General features: G+C 33.9%; 1 long non-coding RNA gene across 1 annotated transcript in view; it reads left to right on the top strand.

Moving 5' to 3' along the window:
* Window positions 1-1,302: 1,302 nt before the first annotated feature.
* The window catches only part of LOC116667740, a 46,301-nt gene continuing 20,710 nt past the window's right edge, over window positions 1,303-26,893 (top strand). Inside the window, exon 1 of the long non-coding RNA XR_004324763.1 lies at window positions 1,303-1,806. This is a non-coding gene — a long non-coding RNA (uncharacterized LOC116667740). The remainder of the gene's footprint in view (window positions 1,807-26,893) is intronic.

Genomic DNA, 26,893 nt, shown 5'->3' with positions numbered 1-26,893 from the left:
AACCATAAAGATTCAGGATTAAGAAGCATTAGGTACCCTGGAAGGTAGAAAGAATGTGTCAAAGTCTGTGTAAGAGGTAGTTAGGCATCTTGAATTCTTTCCTGACCTCTCACTAGTATCTACCTTCCTGGTAGTAAAAAAGAAATTTGCTTTCTGGTGAAATTGTATCCTACTGCACTAAGAGACATGTGCTAAAGAATTGTTGATTAATTGAAACTATACAGAGCAAACTATGAGAGTCCAACCGTCTTCCCATATTTAGCTTCAAGAATACTGACAGTTAAGCCTGTGCCATCCATCAAATGCATTCCTTAGTAAAAGACTGGAGCAGTACTTTCTGAGGAAACAAACCAGTCTAAAAGGAAAACACCACAGATTCTATAATTTGAAAGTCCTTAAACAATAATCTACAATCACCACATTGTCATAACCCCCCAATCAACACATCTCACCCTTGAACAGACAGTATCCAGTCAGCATTTTAGAGCTTCATTCTTAAGTATGAATAAATAGCCAAGAAAGGGGAAGAGACATGATTTTCTATGACCCTTCAGTGCATATATATTTTGGTTATATTGTGTTTTATTCATTTATTTCAAAGTGCTCTTAGGCATAGCTTTATTTTGCCAGTGTCTCAAAGAAAACAAAAATATCATCAAGCATACTTGATTCAGACATTGAATGCCTGCCCGAAAGTTGATTATCTATCTAATTCTCCATTATGTTTCAAAGAATTGCTGCCTTGTACCTCCTTCCACCAGCCGCCACCCGCTGTAGTCTCTTCTTTTTCATTTGGTAAGTACAGTAAATGTTCATTAAGCTACATTTTACATACAGACCATATTTATTTTCAGAATTTTATATTTTAGTTATATAAACATATTTTCATTGCTCAATTGATTTTTTTTTCCTGAAAATCATGTTTATTTTGGATTGGGAAAGAATGGATCATAGTTTTTCCCCTTAAAATTGATGGAAATATTTTATCATTTAACAATTTTTTACTTAGCTACAGTGTTCTCAGAAATAAACCAAAATTGTTAATTGAGGTATAAATATATAATAAAAACATTTTCAGGTAACCAAATTCTTAAAAAATTTTCTTCCCAGGGGAGGGTATAATTCAGTGATAGAGTGCATGCCTAGCATGCATGAAGTCCTGGGTTCAATTCCCAGTACCTCTGTTTAAAAAAAAGTTTTAAAGCAAATAAATAAACCTAAAATTACCTCCCCCCATTAAAAAAAAATATTTAAAAAAAGAAAAAAAAATTTTTAATTTTCCTTCCAGACCTTCCTTTTCAAGAAACTTCTATGCTCCAGAAGATATTGGGGGTGAAAACAAAGAAGTATGAGATTCAAGAAACAAATGTTCCCACCTAGGAAAAGTGTGAGGAATTCCCAAGACAGTGTTGAAAAGGAAGTTTTAGAGCTGTGGAGAGGTCCTGGCTAGCCTCTGGTCTCAGTTAGAACAATCTCTGATTCTAGTCTGTAGGTAATGTCACTCATAAACTGGCACCCCTTGTCTCAGCCAGATTTTGAAGGGATTCCCTAGCTGACTTCATTTCCTGTTAGATGCAGACCCAAGAGGCATTTCCATGTCCTCTTACTCTCAACCCTAAACCTCTGTCTGTGTGCCCCTTCCCACAGGCCTCATGGCAAGCTCTCTGCTCTCAACACTCATCCATGCCTTTCAAGTCTGGAAAGCAGCTTGGGAAAGTTAAGCTCTAAGAGCCCCTCTCTTTCTATCTCGTAGAACATCAAGGAAGTATGGCCAAGCCCCAAGTTGGCTCAAGAGCATTACACAAGGTAAACTCTTCCTACGTCTTAAATAAGAGATTAGGGGATAGCCACACTGGTCCTCCCTCCCTCATGTTGCCTTCACTTTTCTAAATCACATTCTCCTCTCTTAAACTAAGTCCGAGGCTGGGGAAGAAGGGAGGTTGCCATACAATCATCTCATGTTTACCTTTCTTTCTTGCTGTCTCCTCCTACTCTCACTTGGGACCAGAAAATGGGCTTTTTGTGTGTTTTCTGTGTCGTATCTCGCTTCTGCCATTGAGTAGCAGCAAGCTTGGCTGCTTTTCTGTTATGGGTTGGGAAGTGTCTCTGTACTCCCGGAGAGCTCTGTGAAATGGGTCCTTTAAGCCCTTGATATTCCAATGAAGGAAATGAAGCAATATGGACAATTTTCACTCTTGGCTTGCTCTCTCAACAGTAGTTGCTTCTTGGCTAGATGCCTCTTTCTCCAGCCATCCCACTGGTTGCTCAGTGAGCTCATAGGAAAAGTGGCCATGGTGACAGGGATAGAGGCTACGCATGGGCTCAACAACCTGAACTGCCTCTGACCAAGGTTGACCTGGCTACTGTTTTTTGTTAGTTCCTATCAACAGCCGACAAAACCTCCTACTCTTGATATGATCATATCTATGTCTATAATAAAGGGTACCAGCTCTTTAGTAGATCCAGGTTTTATAAATATTTTTTTCACATTCTGTGTCTTGCCTGTTAATTTTCTTAATGATGTCTTTTGGTAAGTAGTCAAAACTGTTCTTTTGATTAAATCTAAGCTATATCATCTTTTGTTTTATGGTTATTGTTTTTTCTGTCTTATCTGAGAAACCTTTGGCTACCCCTGGGTCACAAATATATTGTGGTATATTTCCTTCTAAAATTTGTATAATGTTAGCTTTAACATTTAAGTCTATGATCCATCTCAAATTAATTTTTGTGTATGGTGTTAGGTAAGGGTCAGAGTTTGTTGTTTTCATATGTATATCTACTTTTTCTAGTACCACTTGCTGAAAAGACTTATTTATCATCCATTGCTTTGGAGCCTTTGTCAAAAACCAAAAACCTGAATGAAAGTGTAAGTCAGTTTCTGAGTTCTCTATTCTGTCATATTGATCTAGTTGTTGATCCATATGCCAGTACCACACTGTTCAAATATTGTACATTTATATTAAGTCTTGGAATCAGGCACTATAAGCTCTCCAGCTTTAGTCTCCTTTCTCATGACTGTGTTGGATATGCTGAGTTCTTGTATTTCCATAAACATTTTTAAATCAGCTTCTCAATTTCTATAAAAAAAGCCTGCTGGGATTGATTGGGATTGATACTATCCTTAATGTCTTGCTGGTAGATGAAGAGTGCCTTAGTTTTCCTAAAAGGAATAATTGTTTAATTACTGAACATTATAGGATTTTGTTAAATTAGACTTCAGTGCTAATCCAGTGCCTTCTCTACATTGCCATCCGTTCATTAGCTGAGGATATCCCTGCCAGTGTTGCCTCCTGTGTGTGGCCTAGACTGAAAAGATCAGTGTAATCCTAAAGCAATTCTTTATCCTCTGTACCTAACCAAAATTTTCATAGTTTTCATCTAAACAAACACCAGTAAAAACACTCCAAGGAGGAAACTGTAATAAATGTGCTAGAAACAAATGGTCCTAAATACAAAAAAAAAGGAAAACCTTATTTCTGGTAACACATTTTATAATTTATTTCCATAGCTGTAAAAAGGCATCAAATTCTGAGACTTGCTTAAAGAGCTCTTAACAGAAAGGAAATCTGTTTAAGTCAATAGGTATTTTGTCTTTTGGCTGAACATAATACACAGATAATTTTGAAAACAAAGATGCATGTGGAGCATGATCTAAGAGACCAAAGATAAATAAACAATGTAGAATTTTTATGGCTAAAAAATGTTATCTATGGCAGCTGCTTGTGTAATCCATGGTCACTTTTTAGTGGAACTGGCTGCATATCCACCATTCCACCAAATCCTGTATTTAATTAGTGACTGCTTAGTTTTAGACACTGTATTAAGCCCTGGGATAAACTTACTAATAAAATGCTATCCATGCCTTAGATAATTTCACAGCTAGTGGGAAAGGAATATGTAACAACTAACTCTAATAATAAATTATGACAGTTATGTACAAAGTGTTCTAAGAACACTTGGAGAACAGTGAGTACTGCTGGAGAAGGTGTGTATATTTGCAGAGAGAGGACAAAGACAGCTTCACCAAAGAGGTGGTATTTGAAATCGGTCTAAAAGAATTGAGTAGGAGTGGCTAGTAAATCTGAAATCAGGAGAGAACAAATAATCCTTAAGTAGAATAAATTTTAGGATGCATTAAGTTCTCAGCTTCATCACTGACTTAGCTAATATTTTTAATTAAAGTGGCTTTTTAAAATATATATTCTGAATCTGTATCTTTTAGTATTAGGTTGAGTGGTGATCATTTTTATTGCCACTTATTATTCCTTCTCTTATACTTTTGGTTAGAGAACCAGAAATCCTTTCAGTGACAATGGAGGTACATAAACATTTTAACTCTCTGACAGTCCAAATTACTGCAAAATGTTTACTCCAGTTGGCCAACTGATAGCAGGGTCTATGAAACAGTTGCTGCACAACTCAGTAGGAATCAGTTGTACTGAAACACTATTCTCAGACGGCTCTGCTTCTCTAGCCATTCAGGGCATCTGAATGTTAGCAATTGCTTTATTTCTATCAGATCACCTAATTGCCTTTTTTTAAAATTGAAGTTTAGTCGATTTACAATGTTGTATTAATTTCTGGTGTACAGCATAGTAATTCAGTTATACACAAATATATGTATATATATATTCCTTTTCATATTTTTTTTCATTATAGGCTATTACAAGGTATTGAATATAGTTCCCTGTGCTATACAGTAGGACTTTGTTGTTTATCTATTTTATATATAGTAGTATAATAACATAATGCCATTTGAAGCAACATAGATGGACCTGGAAATCTTTATAGTAAGTGAAGTAAGCCAGAAAGAGAAAATACCATATGATATCACTTATATGTGGTATTTAAGAAAAGAATATAAATGAACTTATTTACAAAACAGAGACAGACTCACAGGCATAAAAAACAAAGTTATGGTTACCAGTGGGGAAAAGGGATGGGGAGGGGTAAATTGGGAGTTTAGGATTTGCAGGTACTAACTCCTAATTGCCTTTAATAAATGTAAAGAGTTATTCTACTTAGGATTTTATGAAAAATAATGTAAGAATATCTTGAAATGAACTAAATATACACTAAGTCTTGAAAAAAATATGTAAATTACTATTCAGTTACCTTAAGAATGACTATAAATACAGCCTGCTCTCAACAACGAGGTCCTTAGGAACCTTCACCCCTAATTCTCTGGTGAAACCCTTAAGCATATGTGGCCAAAGAAAATCTGTACAGAGATTGAAAGAGATTAAAAAGATTAAATCTTTTAAAAAATCATTCAGTCACTTCTTTCATTTCTCCATCTTCCAAATTTGTGTAGACTCTTGTCTGAATTGGAATAGCCATGTATCTCTTGTATAGGTGGGGTGTATTGGAGCTTTAAATACAATTGTCTAGTACCCTCAATTCCTATCAGGAATTGTTCATCATTCAGACTTTAAAACAGAGAATCAGCATCATTTGTTGCTTAGCAACATTTATCTCAGAGATATGGACAAATATAGAATTAAGATTGTCTCTTTTCTGTAAAAGCCTGACAGCAGCTTTTTTATTACCCAAGAATTTCTTTTGATTAGGTGCTCTGTATCTCTATTTCCTCTGTTTGGTTCAACAGTGCCACGGCTAAGATTTCTCAAAATCTTTAAGATTTCCTAATCTTACTCTTTTCAGTAAAGATTACTTCCCACATTCTTATCATTTCAGCTTCAGAGAGAGGCTAGTGATATGGAGTGGTTGCTTAATGGATACACAATAAGATACTCACACTAGGGTGGAGCTTTTGAAGGGAAGAAAAGGGAGTCGGGGTCCCATTCTTTCCAGGAATTATCTTCAACAATGGAATGTTGTGATTGGATTGGCAATTTCTTCCTTGGAAAAGGTTCTGTGATAGGTTGTAAAACACTCTGGGAGATCATCAACTTTGGATGGTCACTTGGAGCCAGCATAGGACCCAAGGAAAAGGGATCAAAAGGCAAGCTGTGAACTAAACTTTAAGGGATAGATTTAAAAAAAAAAAAAAGAGAGAGAGAGGGGGTGGGGGATCTTTGATGTTTATGACTTAATCCAGCCTCAGTCTTTATGGCAGGGATTTGGGAAGAAGCCCTAGCAAGGAATAATGTATACACACTTTGCTGAGGTGTAGCTAGTGTCATAGCTTAGCCATCTTTAGTGGCCAGCCATTTAACAAGGTACAGATGTAGGGCAGGAATGGAGCTTTCATGTCTGGTAAACCTCACCAACAAAGCCAATTAGTTCAATAGAGAAAGTGAAATTTAATACAGGATCTCAAAGAAATGATCCTTTGTCAGGTTTGTCTACATAAATTCTCTCTGCCTTCACCCACAACCCCTCCCCAGATCATTTTTATAGGCAATGAATATGCTGTCTGTATTCATTGTTGATACTCTAAACATAGGAAATACTTCCTCAGAACAAGGTAAATGGCTCTCATCACTATCTTTTTTCACTAACACCGTTTTTTTTTAATGATTTTGTAAATCTATTAGCATGTTTTGGAGCTGTCCTCATTATAGAGACAGACAAGATAAGTTACTAATTGATCTTTTCTGGAGATATAATCCAGTATAAATGAAGAAATTTTAAGATTCATAAATATAATGAGGATGCCTTACTTCCACATTTTAGTACTTAATATAAATTTTAGTGCTTAATACAATGTCTGTTGAACATGTGAATGAATGAATGAAAAGAGCTTAGAGATTTAGACTTCATCAACAGGAACAAAAAGGCACAACGATGCTTTAAAAAAATAAACATTTTAAGCATATAGTTTCTAATCATTTTGCTAAAAGAGTGTTTTCTTGAATCCCAGAAGTTTCTACCAGTTTGATACTGATTTAGAAATGAAGAAATCTCTCTTCTGATGCCTATAGTTGCCTCACAGGAGTGTTTAGAAGTACTCTGACCAAAATCACAAGAATAGAATCCAGTCTTCCACTGGATATTTAAAGTTACTGAATACTAGTATTAGAATAATATTTTAGTAAATTCAAAGTCTCCTATCAACTGCTGACTGAACTAATTTATCACTTAAGGAAAAAAATATGTTTAACTTAATAAAAATTTACAAAGAATGCTGAGTCAAATTGTGGTGGGGGGAGGGGTGTTGAGAGGGATGTGAGCCGAATGAAGAGTAAGGACCAAGCCCTCCCAGGAAGTCAGTCATAGCTACTGTCATTTTCTTAACCCTGGAGTCAAAATCAGATCAAAGCTGTAAAACATTCAAGGATGCAATTCCTTATCTTACAGAAAAGAAAGCTAAAGGTAAAGTAATTTAAGAAGTTCTATTTTTCTAGCATGGAAGGAAAAAGAACACAGCCTTGTGGTTTTTAATGACTAGACAATTGAGATAGAGTTTGAATTATTTGTATGTTAAGGCTTTTAGTTTAACTAATCAAAATGAAATAAGTGGGGAAAATATTATTTTAACTGATCCTTATAGTGTTATTCCACCACACTCTTCAGTTCTGAGGAAGGGGACATAGAAGCTTTGAATTTTATTCCTGTTGCTCAGTGACAGTGTTCAGAGAAATGTGACATTTTTGCCATCATTTTGGCAAACTTTGTTATTTTTGTATCGCCATCTGTCCCTAAACTAGATTATTAAAGATATTTTTAACTTCTTTTTTTTTTTCAATGTAAGAACTAGGGGAAAAAATCACTGTAATGTTTCCCTACACTATACCTAGGAGTATGGAGGGGAATGGAGAAGAAAAGGGAATGAAAAGGGATATGCTTTAAATATTATGATGAATTATAAGATAAGAATTAAAAATTTAACTTTTACAAAGTTAATGCTACTTAAAGGACATAGCACTCTTTAAAATTTTTCTGTCAAATCTTCAAAACTACATATAGAATGCCTGTGATTTGCCTCTATAAATATTGTACTATTTATTTTTTAACTGATACATGTAAGCTAATCTGATTTAGAAAAATACTTTTTTATGAATAATAATTATATAGTAATACCCTGCCACAAAAGCAATATATGTTCACAAGAGAACTTAGATTATAGATATTTATATTATATTACAGATAAAACCTAGAAAATATCATCTTTAACCTAGAAAAAATCATTTTTCCAGGATTTAAAAGTTAAGAAAAGGATAAGGAAAAAAATAAAATAAAAATCATATGCTGTGCCACCATTTAGAGATATTTGTCTTATAATGTAGTATAGATCTTTGCAGTTAAAAATGGTGTTCCTGAAAACTTGTATAAACTGTCAGCCATATGAGTGAGCCCCCCTTGGACAGTTCAGCCCAAATGAGCCCCCAGATGACTGTGAGCCCAGTCAACATGATGTAGTACATTAGAGCTTCCCAGCTGAGCCCAGTCAACCACAGAATAATGAGATATAATAAAAGTTGTTTTAAGCCATAAGCTTTAAGTTCCTCTGTTATGCAGTAGTAGATAACTGAAAAAGATAATAAAAACTGTTAGAAATAAAAATAAAAACTGTTATAAAATAAAAACTATTAAAAATAGGCTTTGATAATGTGAGAAAATGTGGATTTTAATATTAAAACAGATGCAAAAAGAGACAAGGTATAATTGGTATTGTTTAAAAATGTGTGGTCAAGATAATATAATTTAGCACTTCATTTATATACATAGGATCTTAGATAATAATGTTGGTTTTTCATAATTGTATGACTAGAAGGAAATACAGTATGTTACCAGTGTTTGAATAATTTATTTCCCTAAATCTCTGTACCTTTTAAAATTAGCAGGTAGTACTAGTTGTAAGAGAAAACACATTAACAACAGACAGAATAAATCTGGTAGAATGAAAAAAACAGCAGTATATATAATAATAGATCCCAGTTTGGAAAAGAAATTCAGAGTACTGAATTGTACAATGCTGTGAAATAATTTAGAAAAAAAAATTATTAGAAGATCAACCCATTTGTAAATAACATCAATTCTAATTTAGCTTTGCTATGGTATGCTACGATATGATTGTTTAGAAGGGGTTAATAAGTAAAGAAACATTGACTCTTAGTAGCAGATCATATTTATGGTTTTAATCCATGATCAAATGACTTCTGTTTTAAAGTTAAAATTATTTTTGAAGCCGATGTTTAAAATAAAAGTAGTTTGAAATATATTATTCCTCTGATATACTAATTAGAAGTTCCAAGAGATATATATCATATAAAATCATAGAGAGTAAGACATGAAAAGGAACTTTGTGCCTGTCTAGTTAACCTCTTAATTTAGAGAGAGTAATGTAAGCTAAGAAATTGATTAGATCCGTAATACAAGTTGGAAACAGCTAAGAGGGTAGCAGAGAGATTAAACTTGAGAATCCAAGTTGGATCATGGAATATTATCCAAGCTTCCTGAGATCTGGAAGTGGTGGTTTTGTTTGGCTGGGGTGCGGGGAGTGGGGTTGGATAGGGACCAGATGTGGATAATCCCACCAAGGAGGAATTTCACTTAGAGGCAGAGTAAAGCACTGAGAAATAGCACTATGTATAGTTTTACTTATAGACGGTCATAATTTGGAAAACCAATTTATCTAAACTTGGAGGAAAATGTTGAACATTGCATTAGGTTATACAATATGCCCAAATTAGATAAGGGATATCTTAGGGTGTGAGAACTGAAGTATTTTCCACAAAATGCCATATTATCTTCCTGAACACTCCAAGGATTTTTTTTTAGCATTAAAATAAAATTCAGTCGTTCTTTATTGTAAGCCAACCCTTGGACAAGGCACAATATTCTGACCCTCAACAACAACCTCTGCTCAAGAAGACAAATAGTATTTCATTTATTTAGTCAAGTACTTTTTACTGAGCACATTTGTATTCCAATCACTTTAGTAGATTCTAGGATATGCTGGTAAATAAAACAATCCCTACTTGCATGGGACTTACACTAATAAGAGGGGAGAAGATAAGCATACAAAAAATAAAGTATTAGATAGTCGTAGGTGCTATAAACCAAAGTAAGGTGAGGTAATGGGACTATTTTATATAGAATGATTTGGGAAAACATTTTGAAATGCTTATTTTTAAGCAAAAGCCCAAATGAAGTGAGAAACATATAAATAACACATACATAAATGTCTATTTGTGTATTTATTTATATTGAGGTGCAAGCTCCATGAAGGATATAAACATCATATCTCCATTTATTTCACTTACGATTATTTCCAAAGATCTAGTCACCCTCAGTAACTTGCTCTAGTGCCAGTCCTCTTTCAACAGAGAAAATCTTACCGTGTAAGTTAGCAGATTTTTCATGTAAGATGAATTAAATTTTTTGCATCTATAAATTGATATATACCCCACTTAATGAAATATTTATATCATTTCCTAGTTACTTACTAACATATTTTAATTATAAATTAATATATTCTTTCTGACATAAAAATCAGACAACTAGAAGTGCTACCACTGAGAAAAATTCACCCAGCTCCATGAAATAGTATTTACAGGTATATCATAATTTTATAAATGATACAAAAAGAAAATGTTTTATGATAGGAATGATTACTTTAAGTTTCCATATTTCCTTTTATTTTATTTTTGACTTGGAAAATAATAATAGTAGTATTAGAATAATTTAAAATTTTCCAAATAAAAATAGCATATCCATACTACTTTCCCATGGAAGGTACTTAAGACTGAAAAAGGAAACACCATAAGGTTTGCATGTTTCTTTAAATATTTTCTAAGAAATTAGATGATTTTTTGCCAATGCATCTTATTCTATATCGCAATTAAGTGTACATTTAGAAACCTCAAACCATAAACTGTGATATGTCCTCCATTTATGTGTTGTCCATTAGCTTTCAATCCATATTTACTTTGTATTAATTTTTTTTTCTCTAGGCTTCTTTTGAGACACCTCTCTACATTTTGTTGGGGGTTTTTTGAGTCATTTTTCCAGTTGATTTTTTTCTTAATTAACACATAATTAAAGTAAATATTTTCAAGTGTTTCTAAAGGCAAGTATACTTTAGTGAAACCTAAACAAACAGTGAGTTACAGTGTTTTCATCAGGATAAAAAAATTCAGTTTCATGAGGCAGTTCTCCAAAACAATTGTGTCCTATCATATTTTATGAAGAATTATTCTAAAAATTCTCAAATAGTAGGCCAAGAAAATGTCAAAACAAATTTTAACTTTGACCATACATGTAAACTATTCAAATCTGTATGAATCAACCTAAGTGTGCCAAAGAACTTTCAAATGCTGGAAAATGATATTTTCTAATTTTACTTTTTTTCTTAATAGTTTACAGAAGATGCTTTTTCAGCTGAACTTTTTTCTCTTATTTATGTAAGAAAGTGAGATTCTTGTCACTTGGCTTTTTTTTTTCTTTCCAGACATAAGTGACTGTTCATTAATTTTATACTGTGTAAAAGAGATGCGGCGTATTTGAATAATAACATTTGGGGGCTAAAAATGTACTCAAAATATGAGAAAATTCAATCCAGGTAACTTCACTGGTGCAGCTCTGCTGGTTAGAAAGTGATACAAACTTGGAAGGGAGTGCTCTTAACTCCTAGATCTGTTTTTTTCCATTCTAGTGTATCAGAGGAATTAGGAAACTAGACTGAGGAAATGAAATCATCATGTTCATCAAACTTTTGCTGAGGACTCAGTGCCAGTTCTTGATCTCACAGCATAATTTTTAGTACATCATTTAATCCTCACAAGCACTCCATAAGGTAGATTGCCATCATTATTCCAATCTTGTGAAGGAGATTTCTTCAGCTTCAGGAGATTAAATTCCCAGGTCCTAGGGGGCAGAACTAAGTGACACCTTTGCCTAGAAGTTTGCATGTCAGAACTCTAGTGAGAATAATTAACAACAAATTCTTCTCCCTCTTGTCCCATTTTTTAGTTTGTTGTCTTTGAATTATACATATATATATATATATATTTTTTTTTTCTTCTTAAATCCAAGATGGCTGATTTTATCATGTAAATCCTACTTAGTTTTAGCATTTGCTCCTTTGTTTCCTTTCTGATTCCCAAAGTTTTGGGCGTCAGAATTTAACTTTTTATGTTTGATTGCTTTAGATGATTTTTGTTTTATTAAGAAAGCTGGCTCATCCAGTAAACTCTTATCCAACATACTTAAAAATTTCGTCTTTAGTATTCAGGACCCTGTAGAGGACTAGTGAACAAGTCTAAGTTTCAACATCGCTAAAACCCTTTTTCTTTTACCTTACTTGACTCCAAAAATCCTAGAGATATGCTACTAACTGGATGTAATTTTTTTTCTGGTTTTATTGAGAAATAATTGACATATATCACTATATAATTTAAGGTGGATGGCATGATAGTTTGATTTACATATATTGTGAAATGATTTCTACAGTAGGTTCAGCTAACATCCACCTTCATATGTATATTATATATATACACAATAAAAATAAAAGAAAAAAGGAAAAAAATTCTCCTTGTGATGAGAACTCTTAGGATTTACTCACTTAATAACTTTATGATATACCATATAGAAATGATAGCTATAGTCATCATGTTGCACGTTATATCTCTATTATTATTTACCTTATAACTGAAAGTTTGTGCTTTTGACTACCTTCCTCTAATTCCCCCTCCCCTCACCCTCCACCTCTGGTAACCAGAAGTTTGAGCTCTTTTTCTGTGAGTTTGGGATTCTTTTGTTTTTGTCTTTGTTTTTTTTTTTTAGATTCCACACCTAAGACTATATAGTATTTGTCCTCTGTCAGACTTATTTCTCTTAGCATAATGATGTCAAGGTCTATCTATATTGTTGCAGTCATTTTATATAGCTGAATACAATATATAGCACAATTTCTTCATTCATTCATCAGTGGACACTTAGGTTGTTTCCATGTGTTGGCTATTGTAAATAATGCTATCAACATGGGAGTGTAGATATCTTTTAAGCTAGTGAGTCTTTTTTATCTTTGGATATGTTCCCAAAAGTGGAATTGCTGAATCATATGATAGTTCTATATTTTATTTTTTGAGGATACTCCATAATGTTTTCCATAGTGGCTGCACCAACTTACAATCTCACCAACAGTGCACAAGGGTTCCCTTTTCTCACAACTGTGCCATCATTTGTTGTTGCTTGTCTTTTGGATGATGGCCAGTCTAACAGGCATGAAATGATATCTTTTTATGGTTTTAATTTGTATTTCCCTGATGACTAGTGATGTTGAGCATCTTTACATGTACCTATTGGCCCTTTGTATATTTTCTTTGGAGAAGTGTCTATTCAGGTCCTTTGCCCATTTTTGAATTATTTGGTTTTTTGCTATTAAGTTGTATGAATTCTTTATATATTTTTGCTGTTAATGTCTTTTCAGATAAATGATTTACAAATATTTTTCTCCATTCCATAGGTTGTCTTTTCACTTTGTTGATGGTTGTTTTTTTCATTTGTTTGTTTTTGTTGTGCTGAAGCATTTTAATTTGATGTAGCCCCAGTTGTTTATTTTGTAATTTTGTTGCTTGTGCTTTATTTGTCATATCCAAAAAATCATTACCAAGACCCATGTAAGTAACTTTATTCCTATGTTTTCTTCTAGGAGTTTCATGGTTTTAGATCTTACATTTCAGTCTTTAACTCATTTTTAGTTAACTTTTGTGATTTTGTAATTTCATTTATCTCACATATAACAAGTACAAATTTAACTAAAGCACACTTAGGAACATTTACCAAACAATAATTTTGCGAAATAAAGATATAAATTATTTTTAAAACATCTGAAATACCAACCCATGTTCTAAATATTTTAAAGTAGAGCTATAATGCTGCCTACCAATCCAATAAATTCCCCAGATCACATTTCTTTCTCTCCTAATCTTTTTCTTTTCTAACTTTTAGAGAGAATAGGCTATACTCACTCCTTCTAATACATCTTTATTTTCTCTTACTGTTTATCAACTGCTATCTAGCTTCAACTTCTGACACACTGAAATTTTGGTCATCACCAGCAACCTCTGACAGTCAGATCCAGAGGAAGCATTTCTATTGGTGTCTTTTACCTCCTCTCTTCTGTTCTCTATCATTGCTAAGCACCCTAGTCCTTGAAAGGCACCATCTCTTAAAGTTTGTTGTATAATTGTTTCCTGGATTTTCTTGTACATAGCTCTCTTGTCTCCTTTGTGGTCTTCCCATATTTTACTTAATAAACATCAGTCTTTCACATAACAGCATCCTAAGCTTTTATTATTTCTCCTTTTTTACATTGTCCTTGTGATAAGTCATCCATATCCACACATTATATTAATGTTTCTATGCTAATAACATCCAAATGTGTATCTTTTACCCAGACCTAATTGTTGAGCTACAAATGACTAGTGGAACTCTCCACTTAGAAAATCTTCAAACCAGAACTTTCCTCTTCTTCCAAATCTTCTCTTCTTCTGAATATAACTTGATGAATGATATCTATATCTATCTACTCTTTAACCAAAATACTTGGGAATTTTCTTTGTACATGTATTCAACACATTCAAACAAGTTTTTATGTTTTTTAAATTCTCCCTTTTTAATCTTTTCCAATTGTTCCACACTCTTCATTACCTCTAAGACTGCCTTAATTCAGAATAATGAATTTGAAATACACTTTCAAGTAGGAAAAAAAATATGAAAATAAAATGGCATACAGAAGCTCTTTTGTAACAGATACAAGCCCATTTATTCTGATCTAGCAGGAGTGGAAAAAAATTCAAAGTGTTTCTCAATATATATCCCTTTTACCTCCTGTTGAGACTTCTGTGATATCTCTGTATCCTGCAGGGCTTAGCAGAAATACCTTTAAAATGCTGTGTTCATTTTACTGCATGAAAGAAGCTAGATTCAAGAAAGGCTACAACTGTTTGACTCCATTATATGGCATTCTCAAAAAGAAAAACTGTAGGAATAGGCAACAGATCATTAGCTGAAAGAATAAAGGAAATGACCATACAGGAGGCATGCAATAGAATTTTGAGAGTGATGAAACTGCTCAGTATGGTACTGTTTTGTGGATAAGTTTTCTCACCATCAGAAAAAGAACTGACAAATAAACAAGAAGTAGTAAGACTAGAATGAACCTTGTAGTGCTGGACTGGAGTTGGAAATAAAGGCATAAACTCATGTTTATTTTAATAATAGATAAATACAGAACTATAGATATGTGTGCATAGGTAGTTAGTATACAAACACATATTTCCTAGATCTGTCTGCTGAGAAGGCCTAGTAACAATCATGGTAACAATAAATTCACCCAATACGTAGATCTTGGTTTCTAAATACACTTCTCCAATTAAAGGGATTTGGGCTCCTTGGAGAAATGGTTGATAGTAGGGCTCATCAGGGAAAATTGCAAAATAAGTCTAAAGCACTGTATAATACTAGAAAGTAAGGAAATGCTCAAAAAAAAAAAAAAAGAGAGAGAGAGAGAGAAAAGGATGCAGAAATGGAGTCATATCAAAAAGACAAAAGAGCCTATCTGAAAGAGTTCCCAATGGCCAATGCTACAATTTGAACAAAATAAATAACAATATTATTGGATTATAGCATCCTTCCCCCAAGAATATATGAGTCTACACTGATTTAAGTGAATGACTGAATAAATGGAGATGAGGGAAGAGATAAATCTTCCTTACAGAAGAATTCCAAATAATAGATGAAGAAGAAATGAGGGAAATAGGAAATTACCTTTAGAACATCACAGTAACACTTGCTATACACAAGATCCACTGATGAATGCTACATGTATTTAGTGGGCAAAATTTTAAGGAGAAACAGGATATTTACATAATCTCAAATGAATAGGGGATGTTATGGAAGTTTTCAGAACTCTGAATGGGTTCCCTAAGTATGTTTTCCAAGATGCAATGGAATCTGTGTTATTTTTTCGTTGCATTTAGCTTTATATCTTTAGTTCCTTGATTGTAACTTGCACTACATAGACCACTGGATATTCATGTTTCCTGCACAATAGGTGAAAAATCAAAATAACAGAAATGCATAATAATAGAGTTTCATTATGTTATATTTATATATTGAAATGTACAGCCATTAAAAAGCATTTTTTGTCAGAAGTAATGATACTGGGAAGTGATCATGATAAAATAATAAGTATGTAAAAGCAAACATACAAACTGTATATGTACTATGAATACAATTTTATCATTTAAAATATGTATATAAACAAATACATAGAAAAAAGACTAGAAAGAAATATAACAACAAGTTAATAGTGTTTATCTTGAATGGTAGAATTGCAGGTGATTTTTCTCTACTTTTGTATACTTTCCTCCAATGAACATGTGTTTAATTACAAGAAAAAAATAACAGTAAAACGAAAGCGACTTCCATGGATGACATTGTCCAAATCCTTCCTGATGTGGATCTGTATTAGGCTGCTCCAGCTACCAAACAATCCTGGCACTGGGAGTGGGTCCCAAAGGGCCAAAACAGATGTGAGCCATCCTACCAGAGACAGTCTAGAGTAGGAGAGTGTCAAGGGGATAAATATGTGTCAAAAAACGATTAAGGAGAAATAATAACCAAAAATCAGGGAGACAATGAAGACCTAAATCCAAAAGGTAAAACATGTACCTTCAAGTAAGAGCCAAGACCAAGAGTCACAGCCAGATTGAAAAAAACAGATGAGAATAGGAGCAGAAGAAGGTGAAGTAGGAATTGATGGGGCCCTTGATGATTGCCATGAATACCCAAAATGTCCCTGGGGTTTCAATTTCACTTGGGTTACTTGTTCTCAGGAGTTCAGGCTGACTTAATTGCAGAGTATTAAGGTAGCAAGGAAAGAGAAAAAACTGATTTCAAAATATCCAACTTCATTATACAGTGTTTAATGTACTTTTGAGAAACACCCATATTTTCTGTCTTTTTCTTTCTGTCATGTTCTCATCTGTCAAAATTCTTGATGGTCTAGCTCAAGTTCCACCTCCCCTCCAAAATCTTCTTTGGTCCCCCATTTGGATGTCTTAAAAATCCTGCAGATTTTCTTTGTACTGTTTGTAGAGAATACAAGTTTGTCAGCACAGCGGAATAGAAAACTGGCCTTTTGGGTTTGAAAATTTACAGAAGCCTGGTTTGACATATATTATACTGTTTTATGTGACACATTGTGTGTAACTTTCAGTGAACTAGCTAAATGATAAAGTGCTACAAACATACACTTATTTATTAAGAGAAAATGATAAGGAAGGTTGTCTTCCACTGCAAATATACTCCTTTTGGAAGCTATATTTTATCTTAGTAGCTAATACTTTCACATACCTGCTATGTACTTTTCTGCTTGCTTTTGAGTCATAAATTATTCTTTAAAAGCTGGCCTACTTCCCACTGTCAAAGTTTACACATTAAATTATAATCTAGAACATTTCCTGTACCTCTCCTGTTAAGATTTAATTTAGGCCTCCAAGCCACTGTCATTTTCCAGTTAATCATGTAACAGTACTGCTGTTGAGATTAGGGCAGGAGGGAAGTGGGATAGACTATCATAATTCCGTTTTTTAAAAACAGAGATATCAACAAATTATTGTCATTGTTGCTTTTTCTCACATTATACAGATTTTTAGATTAATGGAATGACTTTGATATATCTGATTCCTAAATTTTTTTTCTTCCTAAGATGTAATAGTCTTTTTATTAGACTATTGCTATTTCTTATTATATTTTCTCTAATAATCTATAAATCAACTTTCTTCTTTTATTGACTTGACCTTACTTGAACTCTCCATTTGGAGCCCCAGGGATACCTTAAACTCAAAGAATGGTATTATGTTAGTCACCCCGTTTTGCCACTTCTGTAAAGGTTCTCTTTTAGCATCTGGGAATCATTCTAGTTCTCTCTCCCTCATCTCTCATATCCAACCAACCACTAATTCTCATGGCACACGAAAAGTAATTACAAATAGGATACAAATTGCTGGGATTTTAGGTGGGCAGTAACGTATTACCCCTTTTTGATTTGTCCAGTGCAGAGCAAATTGAGAAATAGGGTGTCATAAAGTGGAGATTATAGTGTTGTCTTTTTTGTGTACCTAGTAGTATGTACTATCAATCTCCTATTCCTGTCTTGTCCCTCCTCCCTTCCCTCCCCACTGGTAACAATTAGTTTGTTCTCTGTATCTGTAAGTCTGTTTCTGATTTGTTATATTTATTCATTTGCTTTATTTTTTAGATTCCACATATAAATGATACATACAGTATTTGTCTTTTTCTGTCTTACTTACTTCACTAAGAATAATACCTTCTAAGTCCATCCATTATTATTACAAATGGTAAAATTGTATTCTTTTTTTGTTTGGCTGAGTAATATTCTAATCTATGTATATACCACATCTTCTTTATCCATTCATCTGTTGATGGACACTGAGGTTGCTTCCATATCTTGGCTATTGTAAGCAATGCTCCTATGAACATTGGGGTGCTTGTTTCTTTTCAAATTATTGTTTCATTTTCTTTGGATATATACGCAGGAGTGGAATTGCTGGAATTATAAGGTAGTTCTAATTGCATTTTTTTGAGGACACTTCACACTGTTTTCCATAATGGCTATACCACATTAAATATTAATTGCTGCTAAACTTTTGAGGTTGCCTGAGAGCTAAACCGACTGACTAGAATGTTGTGGTAGCCCTTGGCTCCTCTCACATCTCTTGTCTATGTCTGAGGAAAGTTCTTCTGTGGGTAAATTTGGTGTTGAAAATCTAACTTAAGCTTTCTGCTTCCCACTGACCTGGTAGAGAAAGAAGAAAAGAAATTCAAATTGTTAGTGATAGCAGATGATGGGTGTAACATATGGACCAGTGACTTTCAACCATAATGGAATCTGCTCTCTTCACAGGAAGATGTGGTTAAGGGGTGGGGCAAGAGGCCAGGAGTTTATTTTAGTGAAGTCCATCCATTGGAAATAGGAGAAATGGAAAATACATGTACTCCTCCTCAAACAAGAGACAGGAGGAGAAGAGGGAGAGTTTGGAGTCATGGAAAGCAAGAAAAGGTAGTGTTTCAGGAAGAAACCAGTTAATCACTATTCAGATGTCAAGCTTGCACCTGATACTCTATGCCTGGAATTCTTTAAGCTCGTGGTCTATCTAACAAGCTCATTTTTCTCCTTCAAGACCCAGGCAAGTGAGATCTCTGTGAGACCTTCGCTGGTTTATGTAGGCAGAAGGCAGGTAGTTCTGCATTGCCTATATTTGCATTGCAATTGGCATTTGACTTTTAGAATTTACCATAGGTCAAAGTAATCCTTTATACCTCTTTTTTTCCCCCACCAGAGTAAGAACTCTTTGAAAGTACAGATCGTATGCTGCATTATAAATGACCAGTACATTTTTGCTTTAGGATGTTTATTACTTCATGAATATCAAAAATAAAATAAATATTTAGATTGGAAATAACCTAATATCTATTATATGAGCAGATGTAATGAATTACAATTATTTGTTATATTAGGTAATATAATATAATTGTAATTATATTAATTAATATATTAAATCATGTAATGAATACAATTTAGTAAATTATATTAATCAAAGGATATTCAGTAACATAAGAAAAAAATCCCTGACATCATAGGTGAGAAAAAAGAAAGTTGAAAAATAATTTATAAAAATTATATATCAATATTTTAAATGTATATACACATATTTATATGTAAACACATATCATTTTTAATTAAAAGCATACCAAAATGTTAGCCATGTTTTTCTGTGGGTTATTTTACATATTCTTCTTTATACTCTTCAATTTTTCCAAATAATAAATACTAGAAAAAATATTATTGTGAAACAAAATAATTATGTAAATGATGGTTCGTTGACTTCTTCTCTCTGGTGCAGAGTGCTCTTCATATTGTTGACATTCAGTAAATCTTGGTGAATTGCTAGGAATATTGGGGCCATTGGTTTGTTGACATCTTTTTAAATCTTTCAATTATTATGTTTCTATAGAGTCTCTGGTGAATTGATCTGAAAATGTTCATGTGAAAATTTTTTCCCACATTTCCAAATAAGGCTCTGATGTATTATTATTTGTTTCGCCTATTCATTCTTCCTCTTGAAAGAAAACACACTAGAGAGTTTCCTGTTACCTGAAAGATGAATCTTCAGGGTGGCTAGTAGGGTAGATTTTCTGCCAGTTCTTAAGTAAAGCATACCATGTTGATTATAACATATCCAAACTGGATGTTTTAAATTTTTCTTCCAATGTCTGTTAATTTTTTTTCTCTGTTTACTTCTCAGCTACTCCACCCATCCGAAACAGCATTCATTCTGGGTATATGTGTCAGAGCAGTTCATTAAGACTAATATATCTAATATAATCAGTTTTATCTAATTATTAAGGAATTTGGTTATCCTCCTGTTTTTCACATGTAGAAATGTAACTGGCTAGTTTCCTTTAGAGCTGAAAGAGGCCCATAGGTCTTGAACTCCTTTGCCTCAAAATATTTTGCTTTTGTGTTGGTGTAAGTTGTTTTAATTGTTGCATTTTTTCCCTTTCTGTGGATCTTTCTTATAATCTTTTTGTTGTTGTTGTTAAAATTATTTAATACTTTTTCACATTTTTCTTGTATTGACAAAAGTTTCTCTTACTGGTCATTTCTACATCACCAACATCCTCGCTTAACTTTTTGTATTGAAAAACGTAAGTCATGATGGACAGCTACTATTTTAGAGGATAACGAGGCACATTCTTAAAACTTGTGCAGAAATGCGTGACCCAGGGAAGGTCTGGTGTAAACGTTTGCTGTAAAATTCCCCTTGCCTGTGGATGAAAATTTGTCTTAATGATCAAACCACTTTCCCTCCTGGTTTATAGAACAGTAATAGTAAATGCTTTTCATTTTTACCCAAAGTCCCTCCTCAATTTTAATGTTACTTTGTTGTACTTTACTTTCTTTCTTCTACTTCTTAAATGTCAGAATATACCCATAATTCCAATATTACAGGAATCACAGACCTGGTTTTCCCTGGTGTCATAAGCAGGCTCTAGGGGAGCTCACAGTGATTTTTGCTTCCTGATATTTGCACCCTTGTGTAATTTTTTCCTCTTAAATGTGGATTAGATCTACTAATTTACTTCTAATGAGTAGAATGTAGCAGAGATTATGGGCTATCACTTACAAGATTAGGTGGCAGAAAGACTGTGGCTTCTGTCTTGGCAGTCTCTCTCACGCTCTTGCTTGCTGAGGGAAGCCAGATGGCATGTTTTGGGAGAGGCTCATGTGGAAAGGGAAAGAGGGAGGCCTCTAGCCATCAGTCAGTAAAGAACTGAGGCCATCAGTTCAGCAGCCAATGAGGAACAACCTGTCAACAACCATGTTAAGGGAGTTTGAAAGAGGATCCTGCCCCAGTTGAGCCTTAGTAAGAGTATAGTCTTAGCCACAACTCTAACTTAGCCTTATGAAAAACCTTGATTGAGAGATGCCCAGCTAACCTGCACTTGAATCCCTTACCCACAGAGACAGTGAGATAATAAATGTTTGTTTTTTAAGCTGCTAATTTTTGGAATAATATATTATGAACCAATAGATAATTAAAACATCTGGCCAGATATCTTTTCTGATATTTCTATTTAATGAAAGTTTTACAAGTATATTTTTATGAATATCTCACCTTAAAAAAAAGGGAAAAATGAGAATTATAAGATGTTGGATTATGTTCAAGTTCAAAATAGACTATTTTGGTTAAAAGATACAGGTATGATGTTGCATCTTCTAGGAAATGATTACTACAATATTGGCTAATGATTCCTAGTGTGAGCAATGAGCCAACAAGATGTAGTCCTTTCATGTCCAATAAGCTAAACACAGGACTGTGCAAGTCAATGAGAAAACAGCTCTCATTTCTCATTTCTCATAAAGTAATCTTGAGAAAAATGAAGCAAAGAAAAATGGCCACAGTTTCTAACAACAGAATCTGGAGGTAGTGGAAGGAGAGAGGAATGCTAATACTAAATCTGAGTCATAAGTCAGGGCTGTAGAATATGGCAAATTATGTTCTGCTTCTTCAGAAAAAAAAAAAAGGCAGAGGTGTCTGATTTAAGTTGGGAAAATCCAATTCTCTTTCTTGGAAATATGACACTTGAACAGAGCCACACAGAGAATGAAGATCACTAATGGTGGGATCGCTAAAACTAAGTCAAGAGAAGATTCAACAGTTTCTGATGCTAAAGACCCAGAGTAGCCTTTGTCCCCAGACTTTGTCAAGGCAAGATATTTCAAGTTATTTCCAATCTTAAGTCTCCTGAATATTAGCTATTTCTCCTTTTAGAGCCTGGTTTAGGTCATCCTGGCAGACTTCCATATCAGTGTAATGCAGTGTGTATCAGTGCACTGCTCTAAGGCTCACACGATTTTTTACTTGATGAGTTAACAGTTATGTCTGTTTGGTTAACTTTGCTTTGTGGCTGAGCAGCTGTTTCCTCCGGCTTATGAATCTAGGTTGGGTTAAATTAAATGACATGGCTATTTTGTTTATCCTTCCACTCCGGCCATTACATGGGCAGGAAAACAACTTCAAGCATTTATTAGACAAATATTTATTCAGCCCTTACTATATGCCAGAAACTGTGGACACGGTTGTTAACAAAAAACAGAGTTCCTGACTTCACCGAGCCTGTGATCCAGGGTATCACAGATGGTGGCCCGTACTTCTGCAACCCGTCCAAACTGCAAGGGAGCCTGTCTCCAAGTAAAGGATTTTTAGGGATACTGCTTACTTTCTTCCCCCCAAAAGCGTTCCACTTTTGATTGTGGAATATATGTGTCAAAAACTAAGCATGATTTACTTTGATCAAATATTACTGTAAACAGCAAGTATATTTTAGATTCTGCAGTATGGGACTTTGGTAAATTACTAACTTCCTTATAATGGAGCTGCTTTTGTTGTTTTCTGTTGTGCTTGCTATTTTGGTTAGCGTGCTATGCAAACATGTACTCACACCATCATGCTTCCTGAAAGTCTAATTTGATTCAAGTTTGCACATTAAAAAAGTGAATGACAAACTCGTTCCCCTAATTTGTGTCATCTATTTTGGTCACTATTTCAACTGCTCTTCAAAAATAATTCATATGTATGCAGAGTCAGATTTTAAATTTTATAAGTAAGCTTATCTTTTTTCAACCAAACTGTTTTAAAAGTGGAAATTGCCTTTTGTTTTTTCCCTCTTGAACTCATAATAAACATATGTATATGAAACTTAACATTTTAGTACTAATAACAAAAAATTCTAAAAGAAAAATATCATTGTTAATCCTATCATGCAGTATTAATATTTTGGTGTGCATCTTTCCAAAATGTTTAGTAGACATACACACACAGGGACACACACAATCTTGCCCCTCTCTATAATTTAAATAATTAAAATCATTTAATGCTATAAGACAACTTTATAATCAGCTTTTATCACAAAACATATATCACAGACATATTTTATATCTCAAAAAATATAGAGCTATAGCATATTTTAGTGGCTGCATTATAGTCCATTTCATGCCATAATTTATTTACTCAACCCTCACATTTAGTTTTTGTTGCATTTTTTATTCTTAGGTAATCTCATTCAGGTACCTTGTAGTCCCCCGTAAGACTTGATCTCTGTTTTAAATTTTTCATTTATTTGTACTCTTTTAATAGTTAATAGAGACTCATCTAGCCCATTAGTATTTGATTAAGTATACATAAAATTAGAAATAGTTACACATCAGTATTGTATTATAAAGTAATATTGATTTCATACTTTTCCTTTTCCCTATGCAACAAACACTGGTAATTTGGATTTTGCATTTTGCTCTGGTCACTTTCCATTAGTTTCAAACTGCTCTTCTTCCAAATTTAGTAATGTTTATTCCAAAATGAATGCATCAAATCTGAACTGTTTCATGAAAGCAGCCAACCCCCAAAGTCAGAATAAAAGGAAAGGCAAACATACCACTCATCTAGGAGACAGGGCATTACCAAGGTAATTCTGTCATCTATCTCTTTCTTCCATAATATGAGATTCGGCGTTCCTGTCTACTTGTTTCCCAGACCACAGCCAGGAGGAGGAAAAAAGAGAGGTATCTCCCTTAACCCTGTACACACTCAAACAAGCATGCACAAAGGCAGAAGTATTGAGAAAGGATCCTGCTGGGAGGCAACCTCATATATATAAAGTTTGAGGCAATTCTGAGCTCACAGTCAGAAGAGAGAAATTCTGCAAACTGGATATCTTCAAGAATAAAGTCACTTAAGTCAATCTCAGTATGATGTCTGTATTATGCATCTCCATTTCAGGCCTCTAGATTTAAACTGTAACTACCAGGAATCTTCTTGTTGATAGAACCTTCTTTTACCCCTTTAAGGAGCTAGTCCTCTTTCAATACAAAACTAAATAGAATTTTTCATGATACAAGGAGATTTATGTGCTTAGAAGAATTTGGAAATGAGTATTTTGTCTAAGTATCTCAAGCAATTCCTTTTGTGCCATTCAGAAAAAGGTCACACTTGGAACAAACAATATTGTTAAAATAACCATACTACACAAGACAATCTACAGATTCAATGCAATCCCTATCAAATTATCAATGGCATTTTCCACAAAACTGAAACAAAAATTTTTAAATTTGTATGGAAACATAAAAGACCCTGTATAGCCAAAACAATCCTGAGAAAGAAGAACATAGGTATTTAACCAATTCTAACCTATTTACAAATCCCAAAGATGTTAGTACATGTGTTATTAGCTTGTGGCAAAACTTTACAAATTTTCCAATATTGGCTTTCCACAGAAAAACTGAGTTCCACCTTTTAGAATAACCCAACCATTTACTTTCTCCTTTTTTGCTATAGTGCACCATGGAACTATATATTTAGATTAAAAAATTTTTTTAATTATACAATTTCAAAAGTTACATTTATAGCTATTACAAAATATTGACTATATTCCCTGTGTTGTACAATACATCCTTGATCTTATCTTACACCCAGTAGTTTGTACCTCCCACTCCCCAACCCCCAGATTGCCCCAGCCTCCTCCCCACTGGCAACCACTAGTTTGTTCTCTATATCTGAGTTTGCTTCTTTTTGTTATATTCACTAGTTTGTTGTATTTTTTAGATTCCACATATAAGTGATAGCATATGACATTTGTCTTTGACTTACTTCACCTAGTATGATAATCTCTAAGTGTATCCATGTTGCTGCAAGTGACATTATTGTATACTTTTTTATGGCTGAGTAATATTCCATTATATACATATACCACAATTTCTTTATCCATTCATCTATTGGTGGATACTGAGGTTTCTTCCATATTACAGAAATTGTAAATAATGCTGCTATGAACATTAGGGTGCATGTATCTTTTTGAATTAGTGTTTTAGTTTTGAGCTCTAAGAGCCAGAAAAACCTCTCCCTGTGTACTGGATAATGCATTGGAAAATTAACCATTTGAAATGTCCCCTTTCATTTCTTTACTACCTCTAAAGATACCTGTGTGATACCTGAAATTTAAACTTACAATGTAAACATCTTTTTCTATTCTAAAACTTTCCTTGTTCCTAAAACTGCTTGTCTCCTGAATCGTCCATTCTACATCCATGATGTCACTCAGGCTTCAAGCTGAAAATCTCCATCTTCCTGATTCTTACATTTTATGTTTTGCCCCCTGTTGTCTTATCCTCCAAACAAACTCACTCATGTCATAACCAAACACTGTGACTTCTACCCCAGAAGTGCTTTTCAATTTTGTCTTCACCTCTTTATTTCCACTGTCACTGGCTTTCCCCAGATACTTATTGTTGTTCATTTGAGCTTCAGCACCTATCTCCGAACTGGGGTTTCTACCCTCAATTCTCCTTTTACTCTAGGTCACTTTCTGCATAACAGTAGGAGAGAGGAAAGAAGGATAAGAGTAAGAAAGGAAGGAAGGAAGGTGAGAGAGAGAGAAGTTTGATCATTTCTTCCTCTGCTTAAAAAGTTATTTTGGCTCTCTTTCTTGAGGGAAAAGTGCAGCTTTCTTTTTGGCTCACTTCAAGTCACCTTTCACATTCTGTAGCTAATCTCTCATTCTGGTGTCATTTACATCACTCCATGATATGTACCCTACTGTTCTTCTCCATGTTTCCTGCCCAAGCCAGGCTTGTTGACAAATTTATGGCTTCTTATGTGTTGTTCCTTCTGTCACCCCCATCTGAATTTTTTCACCTGGCATATCCTAGACAACTTTTCTACCACAGCTCAAATGTCACCTTCTTCCAGGAAGCCCTCCCTGACTTTCCCAGTAAGTGTTTTGCAGTCCTTTATACTCCCACATCACATATTCATACCCTTATTATTGTACTTAACCTTGAATTGCAAATGATCTGTGTTTCAATAATGTGTTTTTTTAATACCATTCAATTTACACCTCCTTAATGTCTATTAAACCATACTGTAATTGCTTCTTTATATACTGTGTCCCCACTAGACGCTGAACTTTTGTGAGTGGGGTCTATATCTGCCTTTGTTTCTTTATCTCAAGAAACTATCATATGTTTAGCACGTAGGAAATGTTCAGATGTATTTCTGGAATAAAAGAATCCATTCATTTCTCTCCATTCTTCACTAGAGAAAGAAGGGGTCATTTTTTTTTCTTTCTGTCATCTGATATTATGCCTGCCACATAAGAAGCATTCATGCATGGTTTTTGAACTAATTAATTCCTTATGGTTATATACTAAATCAATGTCTTTGAGCTGGTTTTCAGAGAAAGAATGATAGTAAATTTAGAGGCTAAGGACCTGTAAAAAAAGTTATCATTGATTAGACATAGTCAACTCCGCATTATTTACATGTCTGAAGTTTTCTGAGTCTTTTTTCAAAGACAGTTTCTTGACTTTAGAGTCCTTGAGATATCATTAATTTAC

This window comes from Camelus ferus, chromosome 12 (assembly GCF_009834535.1).
Source record: "Camelus ferus isolate YT-003-E chromosome 12, BCGSAC_Cfer_1.0, whole genome shotgun sequence".
Classification (NCBI taxonomy): Eukaryota; Metazoa; Chordata; class Mammalia; order Artiodactyla; family Camelidae; genus Camelus; species Camelus ferus.
The sequence above is the reverse complement of the archived record's forward strand: the minus strand, read 5'-3'. Positions and strand labels throughout refer to the sequence as shown.